Source organism: Mustela erminea, chromosome 9 (genome assembly GCF_009829155.1).
Source record: "Mustela erminea isolate mMusErm1 chromosome 9, mMusErm1.Pri, whole genome shotgun sequence".
NCBI lineage: Eukaryota > Metazoa > Chordata > Mammalia > Carnivora > Mustelidae > Mustela > Mustela erminea.
The window spans coordinates 74,858,343-74,885,576 of NC_045622.1; the positions used below are offsets into that span (position 1 = coordinate 74,858,343).

Here is a 27,234-nt window from a genome sequence, read left to right on the forward strand (position 1 = left end):
CAGAAAAACTGAACAACTTAATAAAGTATCCAAAGTTATTGCTTTAAATACATCTCCAGCTAAAGACAGATGATGTGGGGGTGGGGAGTCAGTTATTGGAGGTTGTGAGGAAAAGCACAGTGAACAAGGGTAAAGTTATTATGCAGATTTAAGTCCCTGCCTTCTCTACTGATTATCAGTTTCTAGATACTTAGAGTCATCCTATCTGGTAGTAAAGGAAACACCCTTACATATGGAGATATCCCTTATACGTGTAAATGTCTCTTACAATGGATAACATCTCAGTTTTTAGCACTTCTTTTGTGTCTGCAGTTTCTTAAAAATAACCAGCTTAAAATAAGCACTATACCAGGGGTGCCTGGGTGGCTCAGTCAGTTGGGCATGTGCCTTCAGCCCTGGTCATGGTCCCAGAGTCCCAGGATCGAGAACCACATCAGAGCTCCCTACTCATTGGGGAGTCTGCTTCTCCCTCTGTCCCTCACCCCACTCATGCTGTCTCTTCCACACACACACACTCTCACCCTCAAATAAATTTTAAAAATCTTAAAAAAAAAAAAATATGCCGAAGAGGTATATATTGAAGTGGCATAATCCATCCCTACACTGTGACTATTTCCCCAGATATTCACGTAGATGAAAAAGCAGTTTGTAAGTAGCTGAGCCTAAAATCCAACCCTATTTTACATATGACAGGCAGTATTTATTACACAGTTTAAATATGCATTGCATTTTCCAGAAATGTAACAACTGGGCTAATTGGAAAAAGAGTATATATATATATTTTTTTTTAGGAGCTTTACCAGAGTTCTTTATCAGAGTTCCTTACCAAGAACTAAGAGAAGGCTTAAAATCTAGAGTTTTGGAACCAGACTGCCTGGCTTTGAATCCCAGATGCTGTACATACTAGCTGTGTATGACTTTAGCCAAGTGCTTAACCAATTTATACCTCCTTTAGCTATAACTTGGAGACAGTAAAAGTGTCTTTCTCTCTTGATGTTGTGAGAATTATTTGAGTCAATAATGTAATGTGCTTAGAGCAGTACTTGGCACAAAGTAAATGCTGTGACTTTATCTTAGAAAATCCTATCCAAGCATTCTTGGTGAATATGACATATACATGGATATACATATTTATGTCTTCTTAAAAATATCAACTGGAAGAAATATCAACTGGAAGAAAAAAATACTGAAAATCAATTTCACTTAAATATGAACTTAGCAGGAGTAAACATCTAACTGCTTAATTAGGATAACCCTTCCCAGGGTAACCCTTCCCAGACTATTGCAGTTAATTAATTAAATTAATAATTAAGTAGGTTAGTTAGTTAAGCAGTTAGATGTTTACTCCTGCTAAATTCATATTTAAGTGAAATAAAGCAACAATTGATTTTCAATATTTTTTTCTTCCAGTTGATATTTTTAAGAAGACATTAATATGTATATCCATGTATATGTCATAGTCACCAAGTCATAAATTACTTTCTTTTTGTATCTTAAATTTAGAGTTTATGTTGATTTTTCAACAGAGTATTTGTAAAGGTAGTTTAAATTATTTTGAAATCTCGTTTCAGGGTAGTAGAGAAAGCATTATAAAATGCTTGTTAGGAAAAGGATACATCAGGTATGATCAGATGGAGAACCACTATGGAGATGAATTAGAAGAATGTGGACCATGTAGGTTTATATCTAATGAAATCAGATTTGTTCTGGCTAAAGCTGATAACAAGAGTTTTTTCCAGCCTACTTTGTTTCTTCCGAAGTCTATATATAACCTTTAAGGCTTCAGTAAACATAATTTGAAAATAACTCTAGGACAGAGATATGTGTGTACTCTCTCTTTCTCTTGCTCCCTCTCACTCTCTCTGTCTTAAGTTTCATGGGCAAGCTCCCTAGTAGACTAAGAAGGAACCAAAAATGGAATTGTTCTCAATGGCATAGCAATTAGAGAAGCAAAAAGCTAAAAGATTTATTTATTATTATAAATAATCACTAATGATTACATTATGGTAAAACTAAACATTTCTCAAGTTTGTTTAAGAGAGAGTTCATCATTCTCAGATTCTCAGTATCTGAGGGAACCGTTACCAGATAAGGATGCGTTGCCTGCCACTAATAGTAAGTCAAACCCTGATACTGGTTTTGCAAAGAGAAAACATGTTTCGTTGCATGGTACCAACAAGGAGACAAGAGAAAACTTCTCAAACCCATCTCCCCAAGAATGGGGGAGCTTAGTATCTATGGGATTTTAGAGAGGGGTGGGGTTTTGAGGATAGATGTAGGTGATTGGAAGTTGGGAGAAGGTGAGGGAAGAGGAACAATACTGCTATTTCTGCACAGGCACCATCCATTAACATACTTGTACATACTTGTATGTACAGAAGATGGTGGTGCCAGAAGGTCTCAGCTTATGTCTTCACTTTACTTTAGTCTTTGTCCTTTAAATGGAACTGCAAGAATTCTTCCTGGTTTTCTCCAGCTTTAGTTAGTTTTATCAGTGCTCTGTCGCCTTCTACAAAACCGGCCCATTAATCAGGTTAACTAGAGTTTTCTTAATGTAGAAGGGTTAAGCATCTGTTAACATATTGATTTCAGAATAATGCTTTGTTCACTGAATATTACAAGGGTTTTAAGCTGGTTATGGCTTACCATTACTGTTTTTCTTGATTCTTAACTACAAGTCATTATCAGTTATATCAGTATCACTTTTGTTTCTTATGATTTTTTTTTTTTTGCCTAAACTCAGATATCGATATTCTTTCATATTGTGACCAATAATTTGCCAATAACAAGATTTTTATGTACTTGCATTTCAGTTAAAGTATGAATTGTCTATACAAAATCTCAATTTGCTTCTAAGAGTGGTGAGTTTATATTTGTCAATTCAGTAACAAATAACTACCTGAAAAAAAAGATGAAGTGGGTTGGATAGAATCTATCGTCCTACCTAAAAGGACCAGGATTGATAACATTTAAGAGAGCCTTCTAGACCAGAAAGGTATACCTGGGGGTGAGGCAGGTACAGAGAAGATCCAGGAATCACGATGCCCTGTAGGAAAGGTAGAGAAATTGAATGCCCACCCAGAGACCAGTTCTGTTAATGGAGGTGATTATTTTTTATCTGAAAGCATGCTTGCAGAACACAACAGGCATGCTAAACTGACAGATGAACCCAAGTTCTCCTGAGGAATTCTGCCTGGAGTGACAGTGAACAGACAGGTCAGATCTGAAATAGAACATCTTTGCTTTCAGATGCAAGATATTTTTCTGTTGGGAATTCTGGGCTTTTTACCTAGATTCCATTCATCCACAAGCAAGAAAATCAGATACTTCCAGAACTTATCAGTACTGCCAAGGATCTCTATCCTAATAGAAATAGAAGTACAGATCAGTCAAATTATAGATAGAACTATATGGAATTTCTAGGGGTCTCCTTACTTCCCATCAAAACACATCCAGAACCACCTTTTTTTTTTTTTAATTAGTCTCCAGAACTATTTATCTTGTAAGTGAAAGTTGTATACTTAAACCAGTGTTTTCCCTACTTCCCCCACCCTCCAGCTCTTGGCAACCAACTTCTCTCTATGAGTTCCACAAGTCTGACATTTTTAGATTCCTCATATATGTGCAATTGATGCAGTTTTGGAATATAGTTGAGGTTCAGAGCGAACAACCAAGAAAGAATTCTTGAGATGTCTTTGGTGCAAAATGGTGGTTTTATTAAAGCACAAGGACAGGACCTGTGGGCAAGACCAGTGGATAGAACCCATGGGACGAAAGAGCTGCTGCACTGGGGTTGTGAGGGGTGCCTGATTATATACTCAGGAGCTGGGGGAAGTAAGGAGAAGGGAGGTTTCAGCAGAACTTTCATATGCTTAAGAGGACCTACAAGATAATAGAAGCCTTGCCATGGTCAGGTTAAAGCTCTTAATCCATCTAGTAAGCCATTAAGACCACTGGGAGATTCCTAGAAGAATGTCACACACTTCCCAACCAGGAGTGGTGGGGGGGCGAGGAGGCAAGGTGTCCACTTACGCTTTATCTTCAGCTAGCCTTCTACTCCCACATCAAGATCATGTGGTACTTGTCTTTCTGTATCTAGCTTATTCTACTTAGCATAGGACGAGTAGGTTGGGGGCGGGGGTGTCTTCGGTACTTTGTTAAAAAACAGGATTCAGCTGAGTAAATCTGAGATCAAAAGTGGATTTACTAAGTGACTAAGGAATGGGTAAAACATCCCACCTAGCAAGTAGATGCATGGATGTTTTTTTATAGGAAAGAGGGGCCAGGAGTTATTGGCAAAAGAAAAAAAGGGATTGTTTTAGACAAGATTACCTTCCCTAAGGGGAAGGGCAGGAAGTCTTAATATGAAGGTAGCCTCATTTTCCTTGAGGCGGGGTGGAGATGGAGAGGGCCCACATGACAGATTACCTCATAGGTGCTGAGGAAAAAATTCCCAATTGATTGGTTTAAAATTCCACTAGTAGAGAGGTTGAAACTGCATTTAGTCTTGGTTTGCTATCCTGGGGTGGGTAATTCCACTTTGGACCTACCCTTTTCTTTTTAATACCTTCAGAGTTTTCCTAGTTGGTCTAAGAATCAAGTCGATATGACAGATTAACAGGAAAAAAAAATGAAACAAATTTAATAACACATATACATCTGTACACACAGGAGAGACCTGAATGACTCACTGAACTGACCAAAGTCATCACCTTAAATACCATCTCCAGCTACAGACATTAGGGGTGGGGAGTCAGTTATGGGAGGTTACCAGGAAAAGCACCATAAACCAGGATAAAGTAACAACCTGACCTTTTAAGTACATGCCTTCCTGTTGAAAACAGTTGCTAGAGAGATAGAGTCATTCCCTCTTCCTGTATTGAGGAAGACACCCTCCCAAATGGAGATTTCCCTTATATGTGGAAATATCTCTTACAAAAGGGTAACTTCTCAGTTTGGTTTTTTTGTTTGTTTGTTTGGTTTTTTAGCTCCTCTTTTGTCTGCAGTTTCTTAAAAATAACCAGTTTAGACCTAGTAATAAGCCAAAGGGATATATCTTGGGCTGGTAAAATTTGCTTCCCTACAACTGGAAGACCAAATCCTGTGTAATTACAACACTTTTTTTTTTTTTAGTAGATTTTATATGGGTCCCAGATGTGAAAATGACTGTGTTGAATGAACTGCACTTGCAAAGAAAGGTTTTACAGAAATACCTAGTACCCTCCCTCCACAATATCAGAAAGCGATGCAGTTTCAGTTGGAAAATGTGCATTTGGTTTTCATCCAGGTCGAAAATTCTACAATTTCAAAAGAAATTAGATTCCTACTAACCCTGTTCGGCTCACTGTAATCTTTGCCATAGCTCTTTGTAGTTTGGGGCAGAACTTGGATAAATGGACTTCATTTCCCATTCTCCTTCACTTGGATTTTAATTAAAACGTGAATTATCTTTACTCGTTAAAGAGAATTGAAGACTGTCGGTATGCCACACATTTTTATAGGTTTAGGGATGCAAAGATAGCGAACCTGATTTTAAGCTGCTCAAGGTCCAGAACCTGATTTTAAGCTGCTCAAGGTCCAGGGCTTTTTTCGTAGAAATGAAACCTAATGATAATGCAGCGGAGTAAGCATTGTGCTTGAGATAAAGTGCACTAAGGGACTGGAGGGTGTTGTTGGGTGGCAGCATCTTGAATTCAAAGGCATTGTGAAAGTATAAATTCCACTGCATTGTTTAAAGAGAGATTAGATGGTCCTTTGGATTGCCAGATTTCTCGAACCCTTTTTAAATGAGACTGGGACGCACAGTAGATCTTTCTGAATGCAAGTGTTATCACTGACAACCTGTATCGTCTCTTCTTTGAGTTCATCTGAAGAGTTTAATCTGAAGAGTAGAATCTGTCTAATGGTTGTCAGCATTCATCTATAAAAGACAAACAACTAACATTTACTGATATGCCAGGTACTTGCATATGTGGTTTTCTACATAAACTCATTTAACTCTCACCACTATATTACGAGGTAATAACTTTATTCCCACTTTAGAGATGGAGAATTGAGGTGAAGAAATACGCACAGTATGACCAAAGCTGGTACAAAATAACCTTACCTACTGTGTCTAAAAATACGCCATCTAAAATTCAGATATGATCCTATCACTCCAGATTAAAGCCTCAATGGCTCCTTTTGCCTAGGCTCAAAAGGGTAAAATCCACTGTCCTTTGTGTGGTATCTTAGGCATCCAGGTGTGGCCACTTCTCCAGTCTCATCTTTAACCTTATCTTGCCTTGAACTATGTATTTCAGCCGTACATACAGATCTCTCTTAAACCTCTTTTTGCATTTTTGTCATCATTTTAAATTGCCTGATATGTACTTCTTAGAGCCCTGCTCTTTGCAGATTTAGCTCCTCTGTCACCCTTTCTAGTACATTTTCCCCACTAGCTCCAGGTCAGTGGTAGTGCCTGTCCTATACTTGGTAGTCTATGCATCTTCATGACTGGAACTTACCACACTACATGGACTTCTTTACTTTATAAACACTTCACTTTAAGTGTTTCTGCCCTGTAGAGGCTGTGAACGCCTCATGCCTTACTCATTCTGACATTGCCAGCATCTGGCACAGTAAAGCAGATGTACGTAATAGTCACTTCTAAATATTGTCAATAGTCCTCATTGTTATATTCAGAAAGGATCAGACCCAAACCTTCTAAAACAGAGCATATCTGTTTTAAACTATAAAAACTTGCAGAGAAATTCTTCCTAGATTTACAACATTGCATTTGCTTGTGGTTGTCATTCCTTGCAGTCAGGAATCAGTAAGGAAAAATGGATCTATACATGAATCACATTGGGTACCACTTTTTTCTCTCTCTCTCTTTCTTTTCAATGGTCTTTTTCTCTATATTCAAAAGAGATTACAGGTTTGGAAATGAATTCGGAAGTTTTAAAGAAAGGAGCCTGGAGAAAATGAATAAAATTGAGCCTAAGATAAAATGGGAAGGCTTGCCACTTCTTCAATCTTGACCACCAGAATAGACTTTATAATAAAAATATTTAGGTCTGTGTTCCTTTCTGATTCATTCTCAGGTCTTTTTGATCCAAAGATCCATGTTTCCTAACTGGTGATCTAGAAACATGGTATTTCCCTTAAATGGTAGACTTTAAAGAACTAAAAATAATTTCAAAGATTACATGAATGTGTCATAATATGATAGCTTCCATTTTTTTGTTTGCTTGCCATGATGAGCAGTTTACATTTCTTGTAACATTTGATAATCACAACAATTCAGTGAGGAAAGTGCCATCATTATTCTCATTATAAAAATAAGGATGTGAAGCTTGAAGAGCTCAGGACTTTGTCCCAGGTCAATGGCTAAAAGAGACAAATCTGAGACACTAAACCAGTTCTATGTGATTCCCAAGTTCATGATCTGCCTTACTTCACTGACTACACACTTACAGACATGTTTATATACATGCATATGTGGAAAAACCAATAGATACAGGCTCCTGAGTATTTAAAGCTGTAATGGAAATATCAAAAATTTAATATTTTCTTTCATATGAAATGTCCATGTTGACTCTGGTCAACAGATAGAAAGAAATAAGGTTTAAAACACTTATTTTAACCTGGTCCCAAAGACTATGGCGTTTAATTGAGTTCAGTTTCAAGAGTGACTTTAGCACTAGGGGCAGTGGGGAATAAGACCGATATTTTTTTCCTGATGGCCTTTGAGCTATCTAAGCTCCCAGAAGCAAGACACAAGGCTCACTGTCTGGTTTGTTTTGTTTTGTTTTTGTTCCAAAACTTCTCTGCCCAGCTATGGCTCACGGATCAGTAATACTTCCAGTCTCCTGAAAAATTCAGTTCACTCTTCCCCGATTAGCAAAGCCCCTTCTCTCTTCAGCTCAGTTCATCATTAGTTTGATTGTATTTCCAGATACCTGAGACCCTGTCTGCTTATCAGGTACAACTTGCTTTCCCTTAACCTACATTTTTGAACATTACAACATTATTTTTACTATGCCACTAAGCACATTATTCTTTCAATTGTTATTGAGTCATAAATCACTCCTTGGCCTTTACCCACTTCCAGGTTTTTAGTTAACTATTGAGAGCATATTCTGAGATGCCTCTTGGAAAATAAAACCTTCCTCTACTTGTTTACTTGTCTTGTTATCTCATTATACTGAGAGAAGGAGAAAATCATGTAGTATTTGGATCAAGTCAGATGGGTTGGTATGAAAAATTAGGGATCACTTCTTAGGGGGAAAAAATGACAAAGCTTTGGTATTCTTGAACAATCTGAAAAATCTATTATGTTGTTGATATCTCCTGAGGGGAAAGAAGCATTCAAGAAGAAGGAGTCAAATAGGAAATATTTCTAACAATTCCTCCTTTCTTCTCCTCCCCCGCTCACTCCCTCTTTCTTCCATTTAAATCATCCATGTTATTACCAGCTATTAGACATCTACTATGGATAAAGTGGTGTGCAAAGCTCCCAGATATAGAGAATAGAGACCCAAAGATTAATCAAACTTAGTCTTAGCCTCAAATTGTTTTTCTAATACTAGGGGAGACAAAACATACAGAACAGAAAGGTGACAACTGTACAAAGTGGGGAGTGCTTAGTGGCATAGGAAGGCACAGGTGTGCATATAGAAGTTCAGATGAGAATTCTTCCTACTGGGGAATCAGGAAATCTTCATGACTGTGGCACCATTTGAACTGGAGTCCTAGAAAAGATAGGAGTGTTGGCATGGGGCCAACATTCCAAGTGGAGGAACTGTAAAGGAATGAGAGAAATCTCATGTTTCCATCAGTTCCCTCCTTTTGGCCCCATGCCTCTGGGCCTCGAGGCCTGAATTCCTTAAGCCCTAACCTCTTCCATTTACCATTCATTTCATTCAGACCCTTTACCATTCATTTACCCAGATCAAAGTCACTTGTTCTGTTTTGGATGAATATTCAGGACCGTATAGGTGACTGACTACCTAATCTATTGATTTGTCCATACTAAAATATCACTGGTTTTCTATATCATTCATTTACTTATTCATATTTTAACAGGAATTTCTGAGATGTGAGTTCAGTTTTACACACATAGTATTAGATTATCAGGTGCCTGTTCTTGTTTTTAGGGAAGGAAGGAGTATTTTCATCATTCCCTCAGATTAGAGAGAGCTCTATTCTCAAAGCTAACCTGGCATTCCCTTTGTCAAATGTTATTGGGCACAAGAAACCCAGAGCAGGATCTGTCTTTTGTGAGCAAGATAATTTGTGTGTAATGAATTCAATTATTTCACAGACAAAAGTTCAGGGTGGGGGCAGCAATACAAGGTTTACATGGGGTAAACTGTAGTTCGAGTCAAACAAAGCTTAGAAATCTGCTCTTTCTACTAAGTATTAAGAAAACAAATGATCTCTTAAAAGTTGCATAAATCTGTGTTCCAAGAGCCTCCTGGCTCAAAGTGTCTGTCCAGGTATTTTAAAAGGATGCCTTACTTTACCATGAGGGGATAAGGAAGGCAAATAAATGTTTCTTAAAATTGCAAAGTATTTCTCAAATTTCTTAACATTATGTGCCATGTACTATTTGTAGGATATTTCTCCTTTACAAAACTGCCTTGTGGTTTATCACCCCCCTCACATTAAAATGTAATCTCAACCTAAGCCTGTGAGATCCTAACCAATCTGGCCTCTATTTATCTCTTTGTTCTTCCTCATCTCCTGTCTTTATCTCCATGGCTTAAATTGCTTTAGTCACATCAGCTTTCTTCATTGACTATAGTAATTTCATTGTTATTGCACTTTCTGTATCTTCTGCCTAGAGGGGTCATCTCTTAGCTTGTGGCTATCATCGACTATAGAATAAGTATGGAGATTTTACTACATACAGTAATCATTAATTAATACACCAAGTGTATTAACTTTAGCTAATACTAATAATATTTATTCTCTATTTGACAAAGTTATTTTTCTTTTCACATCTGTTATCTCATTTCAATGCATATCTGAGCTGGAAGGCATCTTAGAGACTCAGAGTGGAAGGGAATTCTTGCAGTGTCCCATAATCCCTGTGGTGGGTCTCCATGTTCTTTCTGATATGACCAGATGCCTTACAGCCCACATAGGAGAAAAATAAAAGGGGAAAAAAAAGCTAAAAGCAAATTGTATCTTAATGCCCTAATTTTTTCCTTTGCCTAATGTTAATATTTATCATAACAAACTTCCTTAAAAGCTCTTCTATTTATTTTATCAATGTTTTTTAATTATGTGAAGACATGGCAGAGCCATATCTCAGTGTCATTTTAATTGAAAGTATTGATTTCTAAAGTTGCTCCCTGCTGGGAAAATTTTAATTATGTTCCACATATCCCCAACCTGAATGGTTCTGTGGTAAATTGTAAAGTTTTTCATAGCTATCTGTTTCCTTTCCATCCCTAAGAGGAATACACATCTGCAGCCTTTGTCACATCACTTAGAGTGCCTCCTGTAGACACCATTAGCAATACTGGCTTTGTGACTTGCTTTGGCCATTGGTATGTGAGTGAATAGGTTGTAGGTGGTATCCAAGCAAAGCATGTTGTACAAAGGGGCTGCTCTCTTATCCTGATTTTCAGAAGGGGAAGACAGGTGGAGTAGATTCGTCATAAATCTAAAACAAAGCTTGACTTGCAGCCTTCATGTAGTATGTGTAAGAAACGAGTATTTTATTGTTGTCAGTTTGGTCTAATAAGAAATGTTGAATTCATTTGTTAGCATAGCAAATCTGAGTAATAGAGGCTCAAGAATGTGCAGCAAAGAATTACAAGAGCTCGAGGTTGAAGATACAACAGTGGTCAGTGAATTCTGGCCTTTATCCAGAATGGGAGTTACTCTATAGAGTATCATACCAGCCATCAAGCCACTCACTGCTTGAAATTCATCACTCCCAAGGAGCTATCTTATCAACTACTCAAGCATTTTTGAATCTCAGTGTATCTAAATAATACCTTGATAATGTTGCTACATCTGTGACAGCATCTGAGTTGTGCCTATATAATTACTAATAATTTCTTTTTAATTAATTTTATACTTGAATAAATTTACATAACAAGGATAAATTGTTAGCACTACCAGAAATGTAAACCCATTTTCACTTGCCTTAAACAAAAGATCATTAGGTAAAAATACATACATACTCTAGATAGGAAACGGAATTATAAATTCTAGCTATGCTCTATCAATTCCTATAGCTATGGCCCTTTATTATTAGGAAGGATTAGAAATTGATCCCTACTCCTTGTAACCAGAAAGATGAAAAAGAAAATAAAGGATAACTTACTGTGTGAATTGGGGCTGTTCAACCTGTGCCTTTTTGTGGGCCATTAGGAAGACACACCAGAAAACAGATGGGTAAAGCAAAAAGAGCATCACTTCTCTGAAGGACAGTTAATCATGAATGAAGCCTTTTCAATGACTTCTTTTATGATAATATAATTGATATCATGGGGATTGACTTTAATGAAAAGATGATCAAATTCTAATTCTCCTTCTACTTGTATATCATCACCTCTCTCTGCATGTCTAAGTCTTTTCTTCTCCAGGGAAAACCTCTCCAGGTCATTCAACTTTTTCTTGTGTGCTATGCTTCCTACAACTCTCTGCCAGTCTAGTCTCTCCCTCCTGAGAGGCTGTCTTCTTGCTGGTTCCTTCAGTCTGGTGCGGAAGTAAGCAGAACTAATTTTTGAACAGTTGAATTGGTCTGGAAACCTCTTGTGTAAAATTTACTATTTTTTTTCTGTCTCTCAAATTTAATTATGGACATAATAGGAGAATTTAGAAAACAACAAATGACTACTAGTCTATTCTCTCTGGTACAAAGGCAAAAATCCTTCCCTTTCTGAAATAAAAGTTTTTCTGAAGCTTTTGCTATTAGCTTTGGGATTAGCAGAATTTTAAACTGTCCTAAACCCAGCACTAGTTTTCTTTTAACCATTCCATCACCAACACAGCATCAAAGCTGCTGTTCCTACAAATTGCCTTCCTGTTCCCATTCAAGAAAAAATGCAAATCAGTCAAGTAAGAGATTGTAGCAGCAGGACCTAGTCAAATAGATTAGGGAAGTCGGACAGTTTCACTGCCAGGGAAGAACCTGTCGCACCACCTGGCAGACTCTTTTGTGAGTGAAGCTATTAGACTCCATTTGACTTGACAATGTCAGCCACAGACATGCTAAATTGCCACACTTCTCTAGCAAAAAATCCTGAGCAGTAATTCCTTGAGTTAAAATAGCCTTCAGACCTCTCTGGCTACCCGGAATTTAACTGGACTGCTCTGCAGTGAATGCCTGATTAAAGCTCCTCTTGTGTGTGTAGAGGGAAGGAGTCTGTTCTTCACCTCCACAAACTGCTCATTAATATTATGTGTGTGCCTAACCCATACCACCGAAGAGGAGGGAAATAAGCCAATTATAACGTTACAGCTTTCAGTTCTCCTCAGATGGCTTTAATATTTTCCTTAATATTTCCCTCCTAAACCAAGTAGAGTGATATGAATAGTTAGGGAAATAAATTAAATTGATTTTCTACTGCTGTGGCTTGCTGCCTTTTACTTCTTCTTCATAGCTGCTTTTCTGGCTCCTAGCTCTATGGTCTTAGACAGATCTACCTAACCCTTAACTTCTTCCAGCCTTAGTTTATTTCTCAATAAAAGGAGAATTTAAAATGCCTTCCTCCAAAGGCCACTGTAAATATTCAGTGAGATGACATGTGAGAGACCCCTAAGTTACTGCCTAGCACATAGTAAGTGCTCAATAAATGGTGTTTAACTCAGAATCAGACTGTACAAAATATTAAATCGTGTTCCTCTAATGTGAATGCCTTATAGGTGAAGTCTGTCTCCATCCAAAGGGCCAGCTACAAAGACCCCTTCATAAAGGGCTTATGTGCATTATTCATCATTTCTATTCATAGAGGACTTAATGACTGTGGGAGAGAGCTCAGAAAAGAACAGTGAAAATGATGAAAGGTCCATAAGGTCATTACTCTGAGGAAAAGGTTAGAGGAGATGGGTTCTTTAATCTGGGCAGGTGAAGATTGCAGCATGACTTAATAGTGGTCTTCAAGCATGATTGATGTTAGTAACTGAAAGAGTAATGGAAGGGTTGCATTAAAGTGGAAACACACCCTTATTACTCTCCCAAGACCTGCTGGATACTTCCTAAGAGCACAAGCAGATGAAATAGATTCCTCTTGCTTATCGTAGTAGGTATTGAGGCTGGAGTCAACACGAAAACTCCCTCGTCATTGTACTTGTCAGAGGCAGGATCTGGATGGCTGGTGGCTGGGTATTTTTTGAGAATGTTCTGCCTCGTGGACTTTAGACAATTTCATGACATCTATCTACAGACTGTGATCTTGCCTCTTAATCTGGGCTAAAGCCCCTGATGCCCAGAACAGTGCGTGACTCACAGTGAATGTGTGACAAGCGTCGGCTAAAGAGCTTTTCTTCTTGTCTTTTGAAAAAGGGAGATACTATGCTACCCTTGGGGTTGATGCATATGACATAATCTAGCATGGCAAATAGAAGCTTTCTTCATACAAATTATTTTAGTGGTGGTAGTAGGAGGACAATTTGAACGTTAGGAACTGGATAACTTGTGTTTTCACCAAATTATGAACTCCGTGAGGACAGGTTGTCTACTCTCCAGTGTTGGAGCTCAGTGGCTCTCAGTCGTGATTGTACTTGGGGCACCTGGGTGGTTCAGTCGGTTAAGCAACTGCCTTAGGCTCAGGTCATGATCCCAGGATCCTAGGATCAAGCCCTGCATCAGGCTCCCTGCTCAGCAGGAAGCCTGCTTCTCCCTCTACCACTCCCGCTGCTTGTGTTCCATCTCTTGCTGTCTCTCTGTCAAATAAATAAATAAAAATCTTAAAAAAATAATCATGGTTGTGCCTTAGAATTTCCTGGGGAGCTTTAAAATAAACTCTAAAACCAGAGACTCAAACCAGACTGTTGGAATCCAAATCTCTGGGTATGGCGCATGGGCACTGCTGTTTTGTGTAGGGTACAGTCAGGTTAGTGAATTGTTATTCTAGTGGAATGCAAAAACAGAACTAGGAGAGTGGTGGGCAGATAGCTAGTATGTGTTGTAGTCCTTTTCTCAACAGTTGGGAATTCTAGAAAACTCCAGAACCATCCTGAAAAGAACAAAAGTGTAGTTTATTTAGAGGAAGTTGGAATTTTTTCTTACCCTCTTAACACTGACTCTCCATGGAGAAGGGACACCAGAAGGTTCAAGGTAGTCTCTAACTTCGTTTTTTACACCCTAACATTTTAACTCATCTCTCACCTAGATGATAAAACTGCTTCTTTTAAATCTGCTCAAGGAAGGAAGGCTTTTGATCCCGTCTTTTACAGAGTTTTGTATACTTCTTGACTTTTATGCCAGACATTTCCAGCAAAGATGTAAACATCTCGTATGTTCTGGAGCCAGGAGCAGCAGCTCTTTTTGAGGATATTACATTACCTGATTCTATACGCCAGGGAGATAACTGAATGTCTGCTAGGGCCACAAAAGTCTGTAGACTATGATGACATGGATGGTTAATATCTGGAGAATCTTAAAGGATGAATGAGCATTTAACAAACAGATAAATATCCCATGTTGGATGTTCAAAATACTTAGTACAATATTTAAGAAGGGTAAAAGAAGTCTGCATGCAGCTCTGGTATTTGGAGCATTCTGTCTTAAAACAATTACCAAAATTTTGGCAGTGAGGGGAAATGGAGAGGTGTTCTTTCTGCTCCTTCTTGTCCTCATGATTTCCTTATAATATGACCATGCTTTTCACTAGTTTTAGTTACTAGTTAGAAGAACAATGACTTAAGAATCTAATACCTATTCCATGAAAAATATTGCTCAGTTCCAATTTACCCCTGCAAGAGTGTGTGGTGGTTTTTGTTTTGTTTTATTTAACCTCAGGAACCTACTATTTTTAAAAGATTGTCATTAAATGAAAGCAGAACAAAACAAAATTGTCACACAACTTTTTTTTTTTTATAAAGATTTTATTTATTTATTTGACAGACAGAGATCACAAGTAGACAGAGAGGCAGTCAGAGAGAGAGGAGGAAGCAGGCTCCCTGCGCAGCAGAGAGCCCAATGCAGGGCTCGATCCCTGGACCCTGGGATCATGACCCAAGCCGAAGACAGGCTTTAAACCACTGAGCCACCCAGGTGCCCTTGTCACACAACTTTTAAACATCAGAAAATTTACTTCAGTGTATCCCTGGATTTATAGATTCCATTTGATGCTTGGTGGCTGGCTTCATCATGCTTCCTATCAGGCATCTAGACGGTGTATGGAGAGCAAAAGAATGTGCCTGCTTTTCCAGCACTCTGTTCAGCAATTCTAATGAGTAACTGTAGGACAGCGGTTCTGGTCGATGGCCCAAGTGACAGCCAGATTCAAGTGCCTTTGCAAATAAGATCAAATTAACCTTTTGTTAGTGTGAAAGAACTCCACTTTTGTAATTACTTAGAGCCCAAATCACTTTAGCATGAATGTGGCCGGAAAGACTGGTTTCATGTAAAGCCAATGTTTTCTGTGCACTACACCCATACTTTAAAAAAAAAAAAAAAAAAGAGTAGCAAAAATTTCTTGAGACACATGCCAATATATGCTCCCTACAACGGATGCCTTCAACAACCTAACTTTAATGAATTGTTACGCAGGGGGTTCTGTGGTTATCCACTGAAATACAGGTCTGACTCTCCCAAGTACAATGATATCAACATGGTCAGAAGCAGTGGTGACAGTAATTTACCAACTGGTTTAGCTATTAGGTAAAACGGCTACTAAGGCAGTTCTGCACTAAGTATGAAGATTTTTAAAAAGTCCTCACATCTTCGGAGTCAGGATCCAGTTTGTAAGAGAATCTCCTAGGGAAACTGTATAAACTAGTATTTATATGGAAAATGTGCATTGTGCTTCTAGTCATTAATCAAAAGAGAACAAATGAAAAGTGACCAGGTGTTTTTTAGCATCAGGTATAATGAAGTAAATTAGCAATATTAATGAAATATTATATGATTATCATATTTTGGTATAATGTTAAGTAACAGAAGTATGAAATGGAATGCATGGCATTATACCCTGATTGTAAAAGAATGCATACAAATGTTAATAGTAGTTGGCTTGGGTAGTGGAATTTAAGGGAGATTTTCCCCATTACATTTTTTGTTATATAAATGTCCATACTTTCTACTCTTCTTCTTCCCTGATGTCAATGGTCCTCTTACTTTTTTTCCTAAAACAGCAACAAGGAAGAAAACTCTTGCTGATACAACAAATTCAAATATAAACACCTTAGAAGAAAAATAAAATTCATTTCCTACACTCTCAGAAATCACCCTCATTTTTTTTTTTCCCATATAGACATGTGCTCTATAATTTTTTTGAAGGTATTTATAATGCTGGGTTATACTGGGTGACTTTTTTTTTTTTTAGTATTTTTTAAATTTCACTTTTTTCTTCCCTTTTTTTCATTTCTTCCTGTAGCTGGACCTCCTTACCTTGTAATCACCTAACATGCATATTACAAATATATACTTCAAGATTATGTAGGTAGAAGTTTGTTTTTATATACCTATGTTTGGGGGTGACTGGGTGACTCAGTGGGTTAAAGCCTCTGCCTTTGGCTCAGGTCATGGTCTCAGGGTCCTGGGATCGAGCCCCACATTGCGCTCTCTGCTCAGCGGGGAGCCTGCTTCCTCCTCTCTCTCTGCCTGCCTCTCTGACTAGTTGTGATCTCTACCAGATAAATAAAGAAAATCTTAAAAAAAGAGAAGATATATACCTATGTTTGTATTATGTGCATACATATATATATATATATATGTAGCATGGGATATCTATGTCCATATGTTTGCAGATGTATGAATAGCAATATGGAATTGCCAGTACTCAACTGCTTTTTTTTTTTTTTTAATTTTTTATTTTTTATAAACATATATTTTTATCCCCAGGGGTACAGGTCTGTGAATCACCAGGTTTACACACTTTACAGCACTCACCAAAGCACATACCCTCCCCAATGTCCATAATCCCACCCCCTTCTCCCAACCCCCCTCCCCCCAGCAACCCTCAGTTTGTTTTTTGAGATTAAGAGTCACTTATGGTTTGTCTCCCTCCCAATCCCATCTTGTTTCATTTATTCTTCTCCTACCCACTTAAGCCCCCATGTTGCATTACCACTTCCTCATATCAACTGCTTTTGACTTACAAAAATGCCAGCTTTATAGGATATATTCTTCAAATTAATAGATTCATTCATTTTAAAAGTATTAAATGACATTCCGTGGTGTGGACAAACCATAGTTTACTCAATCTTTGCCTTATTGATAATGTTCACTTTGTTCTCAGTAAAAGCATTGGTCCAATAATCATCATTGTACATATATTGTGAATACGCAGTGCTTTTTATACCTAAGCAATATATTTTGTGTGTGATAGAGACATTTTCCAGAGCTAATTACATATATTATTAACAAAGACATTTTAAATAATTTGTAGTTTGTATTTGTAAAACTTTTAATTTTGTTATTTTTTGGCTAAAATGTAAAAAATAAATCCTACTAAATAATAATGAATAGCGGTCTTATCTGACTTTTAAAAAATTTTTTTAGCAAATCTCCTTATCCTTTGAGATTGCTGCTGCTGTTTTTTAGTATATAGACTTTAGTACAGCTAGGTTGTTTTCTAATTTTATTTTGTCTACAGTTTTTATTTGGGATAGTTACCAAATTTTATCAAATGTTTTTTAAGCATTTATTGTTTTAGAATATTCTTATAAAACAGCATTTGTAATTCATATATGTGTTGAGAGGCATATAAAGTGAACATTTGTGAATGAGCCATCCAACTTAAAATATAAAGAAAAACATTACCCATAATTTGAAATTATCTTATTCTTGCTCATTGCTCACTATTCTGTCCTTTTGTCCCTTATCCTTACGTGCAGTCTTTTCAGATTTGCATATTTGTTATTCCCTTGCATTTAAAAATATATAATTTCAACACAAATGCACAGATAAATAAATATAGGTTTTTACTGGTTTTGAGCTTCAGAAAAATGGAACCATACTATACATTTTGGAAACTAGGCACACAACCTGCCAGCTAGTAATCTTATTCTTTGGTTTATCCTAAAGAGGCACTTACCAATATGTGTACTGGAGATATGTCAGGCCAGTCTCCTCAATATTATTTATAATGGGAATAATCTGGAAGCAGTCTAAATATTCATTAGTGGAAGAATAGGTGAATAAAATACGGCATATTCATACCATGAATATTAGAAATTAATATTAATTAATGCTAATGTAATTATTAGAAAATAATCAAATATTTCCAATAACATGGATGAATGTTATAAACATGCTTTTCATTGGGAAAAAGCAAATTATACAAGTATGCATATATTGATTTCTCTCCCATAGCGGACTGAGATTGAGGACTGTTGATTATTTTCTTTTTTTTTTAAGATTTATTTATTTATTTATTTGAGAGATCACAAATAGGGGGAAAGGCAGGCAGAGAGAGAGGAAGGGAACCAGGCTCCCTGCTGAGCAGAGAGCCCGATGCGGGGCTGGATGCAGGGCTCGATCCCAGGACTCTGGGATCATGACCTGAGCCGAAGGCAGAGGCTTTAACCCACTGAGCCACCCAGGTACCCCGATTATTTTCTTTATTAATGATGTTGAATCATCTTATTCTTTGAAAATATCTACCTTATTCATAATGTATTAATTCTGTTGTTTTTGAAAACTTTAAAAAACACCTTTATTGAGATATAATTCAAGTACCATGAAATTCCCTATATAATGTTTATGTCAGTGGCTTTTTCATATAGTCACAAAGTTGTATGACCGTTACTAATTTCTAATGTTAGAATATCTTTATTACCCCCAAAAGAAATCACAAAACTATTAGGCAGCCACCTCCATAACCCCTATACCTGCAAACATTACACTACTTTCTGGCTCTCTGGATTTGCCTGGTCTGGTATTCCATTTTAATAGAATCCTGTAATATGTGGGCTCTTGTGTCCGGCTTCTCTCAGTAAACATAAGATTTTTCAAGGTTGATATCCATGTTTTAGTACGTATCAGTGCCTCATTCCTTTCCATGGCCAAATAATAACTCCGTGTGTGTGTGTGTGTGTGTGTGCATGTGACAGTTCTCGGTTCATCAGTTAATTGATTTTGGGTGACTTCCATACATTTATTATGAATAAGGCCACTATAAATATTTCTGTCCAAGTCTTCATTTAAATATATATATTTAATTTTCTTTTGTTTATACCTGTGAGTAGAACTGATAGGTCATATGATAATTTTACATTTAACCATTTGAGTAACTACCAGTTTTACACAGATGGCTATCCTATTTTACATTCCTACCAGAAAAGTATATTGTTTCAAATTTTCCACATCCTCACCACCACTTGTTATCTGACTTTTTGATTAAAGCTGTCCTAATGGGTCTGAAGTGATATCCCTTTGTGGTTATGGTTTGCATTTCCCAGATGGCTAACAAAGTCAAGCATCTTTTTGTGTGCTTTTTGGGAATTTGCACATGTTCTTTAGAGAAATGTCTATTCAGATCCTCCAAGTTTCTGCATGTAATATTAATGTATTAAGAATTTCCATGTAAGAATTTAGAATTTTCATATATGAGCTACTCTATGGTTTTGTCATTTATCTATATTTGGTGGTGATACCTTATAAGCTACATTTGAGAGCTGTTATTTCTTACTCTCAATATGGAAACACATAGGGCACCTGGGGGGTTCAGTGGGTTAAGCCGCTGCCTTCAGCCCAGGACATGATCCCAGAGTCCTGGGATGGAGCCCTGCATGTGCTCCCTGCTCAGCGGGGAGCCTGCTTCAACTTCTTCTCCCCACTCGTGCTCTCTTTTGCTTTCTCTGTCTGTCTTTTTCTCTTTCTTCCCTCAAATAAATAAATAAATTCTTAAAAAATATATGGAAGCATCTATTAAGATTTATTACCTTTTAAAAATGTCAGTAAACTTGTCTATGCAGTCACATGATCTTAAAGCCTTTGAAAATCTAGGATGGGTTCTTCTCAATACTTCTTCTATGGACAATTATAGTAATTAATACTTTTGAAAAATTACCCATTTCCTAAGAATTTATGAATCAGTTACCAACAATTTCTCATGTAATTATTTTAATTTTTTAATAGCTATGATTATGTCCTTTTTCCATTCCTAGTTGTACTGATGTTTGTTCTTTTTTTGTATCCTACTTAGGCTTCTGGGAGTTTCCTCCTTTTTATTATGTACTTTGGTTCTTATTTCAATTTTACAGATTTTAGCTATTAAACTGATTATTTTCTTATTTCATTTAAGATTTTTTTATTTGTTAAGATGAACAAAATTTTTTATTTAAATGTAGACCTTTTTCTGCTTATATCCCACAATTTTTTAAAGGTTTCAACTATTTGTTTTCTGGGTAGCTCACAATTTCAGGTTTGATTTTTTTCATTTGGTCCAAAGCTTGTTGAGAAAAGTTTTTTGAAGTTTCAGGTAGTTAATCAGTATTAAATTGTTTTAAAATCCATTATTTCTTATTTAATTTATTGTATTAGAAAATATGAGCTAAAAAACATTTGTTTAAAAAATATTGTAATATTTTATTCAATGCCAGAGCCCTAATCAACATTATATCTCTCATAAATATCTTACTGATTTATAAGTTACTAAGTATATACAAAATATATACATATATAAACTGAAGTCTTTGTAATCAATATTTTTCTCATATATATTAGATCCCTCTGGTTATTAAGGGAGTATTATAACATTTTCAATAATAATTTTATGTTAAGTTCACTTGTGTTCAATACTTGAATTTCCTCTTTACAATTAGTTTCTTTGTTTAATGCTATACCCAGGTGTATAACTGTAAGAAATATATTATTAATCAAATTTTGCCTTAATTTTTTATTTTATTGTATCTTGGGTTTTATTCTTATATTACAATTTATCTGATATCAGTGTTATCACTACAACTTTTTTTGCATTGCCTGGTAAATTTTGGCCTGTTATTTTAAATCTTTCTTATTTCACATTTTAAGGAAACAACACAAACACACACAAAAAAATACAAGAGTGGGACGCTCACCTGACTGAGCTGTCCAGGCACCCCATGAGAAGTTCATATCTTAATCCCCATCACTTGTTTCAGGCATCTCCCCACACCCCTCTCCTCCAGGAGCCATCAGTTTGTTTTCTGTAGTTAAGTTTCTATTTCTCGATTTGCCTCTCTCTCTTTTTTTCTCCCTTTACTGGTTTGTTTTGTTTCTTAAATACCACATATGAGTGAAATCATTTGGTATTTGTCTTTCTCTGACAGACTAATTTCACTTAGCATAATACTCTCTCGCTCCATTCATGTCTTTGCAAATGAGAAGATTTCATTCTTTTTTATGGCTAAGTAATACTCTGTTTTATATATATATATATAACATACACTACCTCTTCTTTATCCATTCATCAGTCACTGGATACTTGTATTTTTTTCCATAATTGGGCTGTTGTAGATAATACTCTAAACATTGGGATATATGTATCCCTTTCAATTAATGTTCTTGTAGCCTTTGAGTAAATACCCTAAGTACTGCAGTTACTGGGTTGTAGGGTAGTGCTATTTTTAAGTTTTTGAGGAACCTCCATGCTGTTCTCCAGAGTAACTGCACCGATTTGCTTTCCCACCAACAATACAAAAGAGTTCCCCTTTCTCCACATCCTTGCCAACACCTGTTGTTCCTTGTGTTGATTTCACCATCTGACAGGTGTGAGGTTGTATCTCAGCATAGCTTTGGTTTGTAGTTTCCTGGTGTTAAGTGATGTTGGGCATCTTTTCATGTGTCTGTTGGCCATCTGGATATCTTCTTTGAAAAGTGTCTGTTTGGGGCTCCTGGGTGGCTCAGTGGGTTAAGCCGCTGCCTTCGGCTCAGGTCATGATCTCAGGGTCCTGGGATCGAGCCTCGCATCGGGCTCTCTTCTGAGCAAGGGAGCCTGCTTCCCCCTCTTTCTCTGCAGGCCTCTCTGCCTACTTGTGATCTTTCTCTCTGTCAAATAAGTAAATAAAATCTTTTTTAAAAAGTGTCTGTTCATGTCTTCTCCCTGTTTTTAATTGGATTATTTGTCTTTTGAATGTTGAGTTTAAGTTCCTTATGTATTTTGGATACTAACCCTGATCACAAATGTCACTTGTAAATATCTTCTCCCATTCCAAAGGTTGCCTTTTACACTTATGTTTCCTTTGCTGTGCAGAAGCTTTTTATCTTGATGAAGTCCCAATAGTTCATTTTTGCTTTAGTTTTCCTTGCCTAAGGAGACATATCTAGAAGGAAGTTGCTCCAGCTGACATCAGTTATTGCCTGTGTTCTCCTCTGGGATTTTGATAGTTTCAGGTTGCGTGCTTAGGTCTTTCATTTATTTTTGTGTATGGTTTAGTAAAGTGGGCCAATTTCATTATTTTACACATTGCTCCCCAGTTTTCCCAACACAGTTTGTTGAAAGAGGCCATCTTTTTTCCATTGGATATTCTTTTCTACTTTGTCGAAGTTTAACTGACCATATACTTGTGCATCCATTTCTGGGTTTTCTCTTCTGTTCCATTGATCTACGTGTCTATTTTTGTGCCAGTACCATACTGTCCTGATCAGTACAGCTTTGTAATAGAAACTCAAGTCCATAATTGTGATGCCTCCAGCTTTGGTTTTCTTTTTCAAAGTTGCTTTGGCTATCTGGGGTCTTTTGTGGTTCCATACACATTTTAGGATTATTTCTTCTACCTCTGTGAAAAACGCTATGGTATTTTGATAGGGATTACATTAAATGTGTATTGCTTTGGGTGGTATAGACATTTTAATAGTATTTGCTCTTTTACTCCATGAGCATGGAATGTCTTTCCATTTCTTTGTGCCGCCTTCAATTTCTTTCTTCAGTGTTTTTTGGTTTTCAGAGTACAAACCTTTTACTTCTTTGGTTAGGTTTAATTCCTAGACATGTTATAGTTTTCAGTACACCTGTAAATGGAATCAATTCCTTGATTTCTCTGTTGCATCATTATTGATGTATATGTGTATGCATATATTGATGTATTGATGTATATGTTGATTTTGTATCCTGTGTCTTTACTGAATTCGTTTAACAGTTCTAGTAATTTTTTGGTGGGGTCTTTCAAGTTTTCTACATAGAGTATCATGTCATCTGCAAATAATGATAGTTTGATTTTTTTTCCCCTACTGATTTGGATGCCTTTTTATTTCTTTTCATTGTCTGATAGCTGAGCCTCAGTCTTCCAGTACTATGTTAAATAACAGTGGTGAGAGTTTACATTGCTGTCTTGTTCCTAACTGTAGAGGAAAAGTTCTCAGTTTTCCCCACTGAGGATGATTTTTGCTGAGGTTTTTTTTTTAAATATGAGGTATGTTCCGTCTATCCCTACTTTCTTGAGGGTTTTTTTTATCGCCCTCGACCCGCAAGGACAACAATCAGCCTTGTCGTCTTGTGCTCTTTTCTCTCTTTATTTTTCCAGCGACATGCTTATATATCCTCACACAGCCAGTGAGCGCATAGGGTACAGAAGGGGGTGAATCACAGGGGGAGCCTAAGCAAGATGACTGCGCCAGCAACCAATGCTATACGCTTCCTCTTAGGGCGTTCTGCTTAGTCTTATGAGGCAACTTTTCTTGGCAGCTCGCCAGGCACCATCTTTTAATGGCGGAGGCCGCCCTGGCCAGGGGCCTCCCTCTGACATTTTTTTTTTTTAATCAAGAATGGATGTTGTACTTTGTCAAATGCTTTTTCTGTGTCTGTTAGGAGGATCATATGGTTCTTATCCTTTATTTTATCAATGTGGTGTATTATGTTGATTGATTTGTGAATATCGAACAATCCTTGTGACCCAGGAATAAATCCAACTTGATGGTCGTGAATGATTTTTTTAAATGTATTTTTGGATTCAATTTGCTTGTGTTTTATTGAGAGCTCTGCATCCATGTTCACTGGGGACATTGGCCTGTAGTCCTCCTTTTTAGTGGTGTCTTTATCTCATTTTCGTATCAGGGTAATTCTAGCCTTATAGAACGAATATGGAAGCTTTCCTTCCTTTTCTATTTTTTGGAACAGTTTGAGAAGAATAGATTTTAACTCCTCTCTAAATGTTTGGTAGAATTTCCCTGTGAGCCTTCTGGCCCTGGACTTCTGTTTGTTGGAATTTTCTTTTCTTTCTGATTCATTTTCTTTGCTGGTTATCAGTTGGTTCCAGTTTTATATTTCTTCCTCTTTCAAATTTGGTAGTTTATATGTTTCTAGGAATTATATGTTTCTACGTTGTCCAATTTGTTGGCATATAGTTTTTCATAATATTCTCATAATTGTTTGCATTTCTGTCATTTTATTTACTTGGGTCCTTTCTCTTTTCTTTTGATAAGTCTATTAGAGATTTATCAATTTTGTTAATTTTTTTTGAAAGAACCAGCTCCTGGTTTCATTGATCTATTCCTTTTTTTTTTAAGTTTCTATATCATTTATTTCTGCTCTGATCTTTATTATTTCCTTCCTTCTGCTGTTTTAAGCCTTCATTTGTTTTTCTTTTTCTAGCTCCTCTGATGTAAGATTAGGTTGTTTGTTTGAGATTTTTCTTGCTTTCTGAGGTAGACTATTGCTAAAAACTTCCCTCTTAGGACCACCTTTGCTATCCCAAAGGTTTTGGACTATTGTATTTTTCACTTTCATTTGTTTCCATGTATTTTTTATTTCTTCTTCAGTTTCCTGCTTGACCCATCGTTGTTTAGTAACATGTTGTTTAACCTCCATATACTTGTAGTCTTTTCGAATTTTTTCTTGTGGTTGACTTCCAAGTTTCATAGCGTTGTGGTCAGAACAGGTGCATGGTATGATTTCAGTCTTTTGTATTTGTTGAGGCCTGCTTTGTGACTTAATATGTGATCTTTTCTGGAGAATGTTCCATGTTCACTTGGTAAGAATGTGTATTCTTCTGCTTTAGGATGGAATGTTCTGAATATGTCTAGTAAATCTACCTGGTCCTATTCAAAGCTATTGTTTCTTTGTTGATTTTCTGCTTAGATGATCTTTCCGTTAATGTAAGTGGGTTATTAAAATCTCCCATTACTTGGGGTGCCTGGGTGGCTCAGTGGGTTAAGCCTCTGCCTTTGGCTCAGGTCATGATCTCAGGGTCCTGGGATCAAGCCCCACATTGGGCTCTCTGCTCAGCAGGGAGCCTGCTTCCCTTCCTCTCGCTCTGTCTGCTTCTCTGCCTACTTGTAATCTCTGTCTGTCAAATAAATAAATAAAATCTTAAAAAAATAAAATAAAAAATCTCCCATTACTGTGTTATTATCAATTAGTTCCTCTATGTTTTTATTGTTTTTACATATCTGTGTGCTCCCATGTTGGGTGCATAAATATTTGCAATTGTCATATCTTCTTGTTGAATTGTTCCCTTTATGATTATATAGTGCCCTACTTTGTCTCTTGTTACAGTCTTTGTTTTAAAGTCTAGTTTGTCGATAGAAGTATTGCTATTCCAGCTCTCTTTTGACATCCTTACATGTGATAAATATTTCTGCACCCCCTTACTTTCAATCTGTAGGTGGCTTTAGGTCTCAAATGAGTTTCTTGTAGGCAGCATCAAGATGGGTCTTGTTTTTTTGTTTATTTGTTTTTATTTGTTTTTTTATTATTATTATTATCCATTCTGAAACTCTGTGTCTTTTGAATGGAGCCTTTAGTCCATTGATATTCAAAGCAATTATTGATATATATGTTTCTGCCATTTTATTGCTTGCTCTGTCATTTTTTCTGGAGAGCATATCTTCTTGAAGGACTGGTGTAGTGGTGATGAATTCCTTTAACTTCTGCTTGTTTGGGAAACTCTTTGTCTTTCCTTTTATTGTCAATGTTAGCTTTGCTGCATAGAGTATTCTTGGTTGCAGATTTTTTGCATTCAGAACTTCGAATATATCATGCCACTCTCCTGGCTTGCCAGTTTTCTGTTGAAAAATCTCCTTTTAGCCTTTTGGGTTTTCCCTTGTAAGTTAAGGATTTTGTCTTGTTGCTGTTTAGAAAGTTTTCTTTGTCACTATATTTTTCAAATTTAATTACAGGATATGTTGGTGTTAGCCTGCTTTTGTTGATTGTGTTGGGGTTTTCTGTGCTCTGGGATCTGGATGTTTCCTTCCCCAGACTCGGGAAATTTTTTGCTATTACTTCTTGAAATAAATTTTCTGCACATTTTTTCCTCTCTTCTTCTTTTGGGACTCCTCTCCTATAAATGTCGTTATGTTTGACAAACTCACTGAGTTCCCTACATTTATTCTTGTGTTGCAAAATTCTTTCTCTCTCTTGTTCTGCTTCATTATTTTCCATTATTTTGACTTCTAGGTCACTAACTTCTTCTTCTGTTTCTTCTCCCAGCCTGCTGTTCATTGCATCAGGCCTGTTTCCAATCTTATGTATTGTATTCTTCATTTCTGACTGATTCTTTTTTAAACTGCTTTATCTCTGTTGTCAGGGTCTCACTGATGTCTTCTGCTCTTTTCTCAAGCCCAGTGAGTATTCTTATGATTTTTGCTTTAAATTCTTCATCAGGCATGTTACTTACATCTGTTTCACTTAGATCTCTGGCCATGGCCTTTTCTTGTTTTTTCATTTGGGAAAAATTCCTCTGTCTTGGCATTTTGTCTAAGTCTCTGCCGCCTTCTCTCTGTCAGGAAAACCACTTAGGTCTCCTACTCCTGAAAGTAATGGTTTTAGGAAAAAGATGGGGTGCCTGGGTGGCTCAGTGGGTTAAGCCTCTGCCTTTGGCTCGGGTCATGGTCTCAGAGTCCTGGGATTGAGCCCCACATCGGGCTCTCCACTCGGCAGAAACCTACTTCCCCACGCCCCACCCCCCGCCTGCTTCTCTGCCTACTTGTGATCTCTCTCTCTCTCTCTGTCAAATAAATAAATTAAATCTTTAAAATTAAAAAAAAAAAAAAGAAGAAGAAGAAGAAAAGAGGTCATGTAGTGCCCAGGGCCTAGTGCTTCAGGGAGTGTCTTCAGTGTGTGCTGTATACACTCTCTTCTTATATTTTGGCTGCTCTGTCCTTTAGGCCAATTGTCTACAGAGGCTCTCTTTGCCTGGTCT

At 36.9% G+C, this 27,234-nt stretch overlaps 1 protein-coding gene across 2 annotated transcripts in view; it reads left to right on the forward strand.

Moving 5' to 3' along the window:
* Positions 1-27,234, forward strand: part of NELL1 (neural EGFL like 1) — an 833,013-nt gene that overhangs the window by 705,950 nt on the left and 99,829 nt on the right. The window lies entirely within an intron of this gene.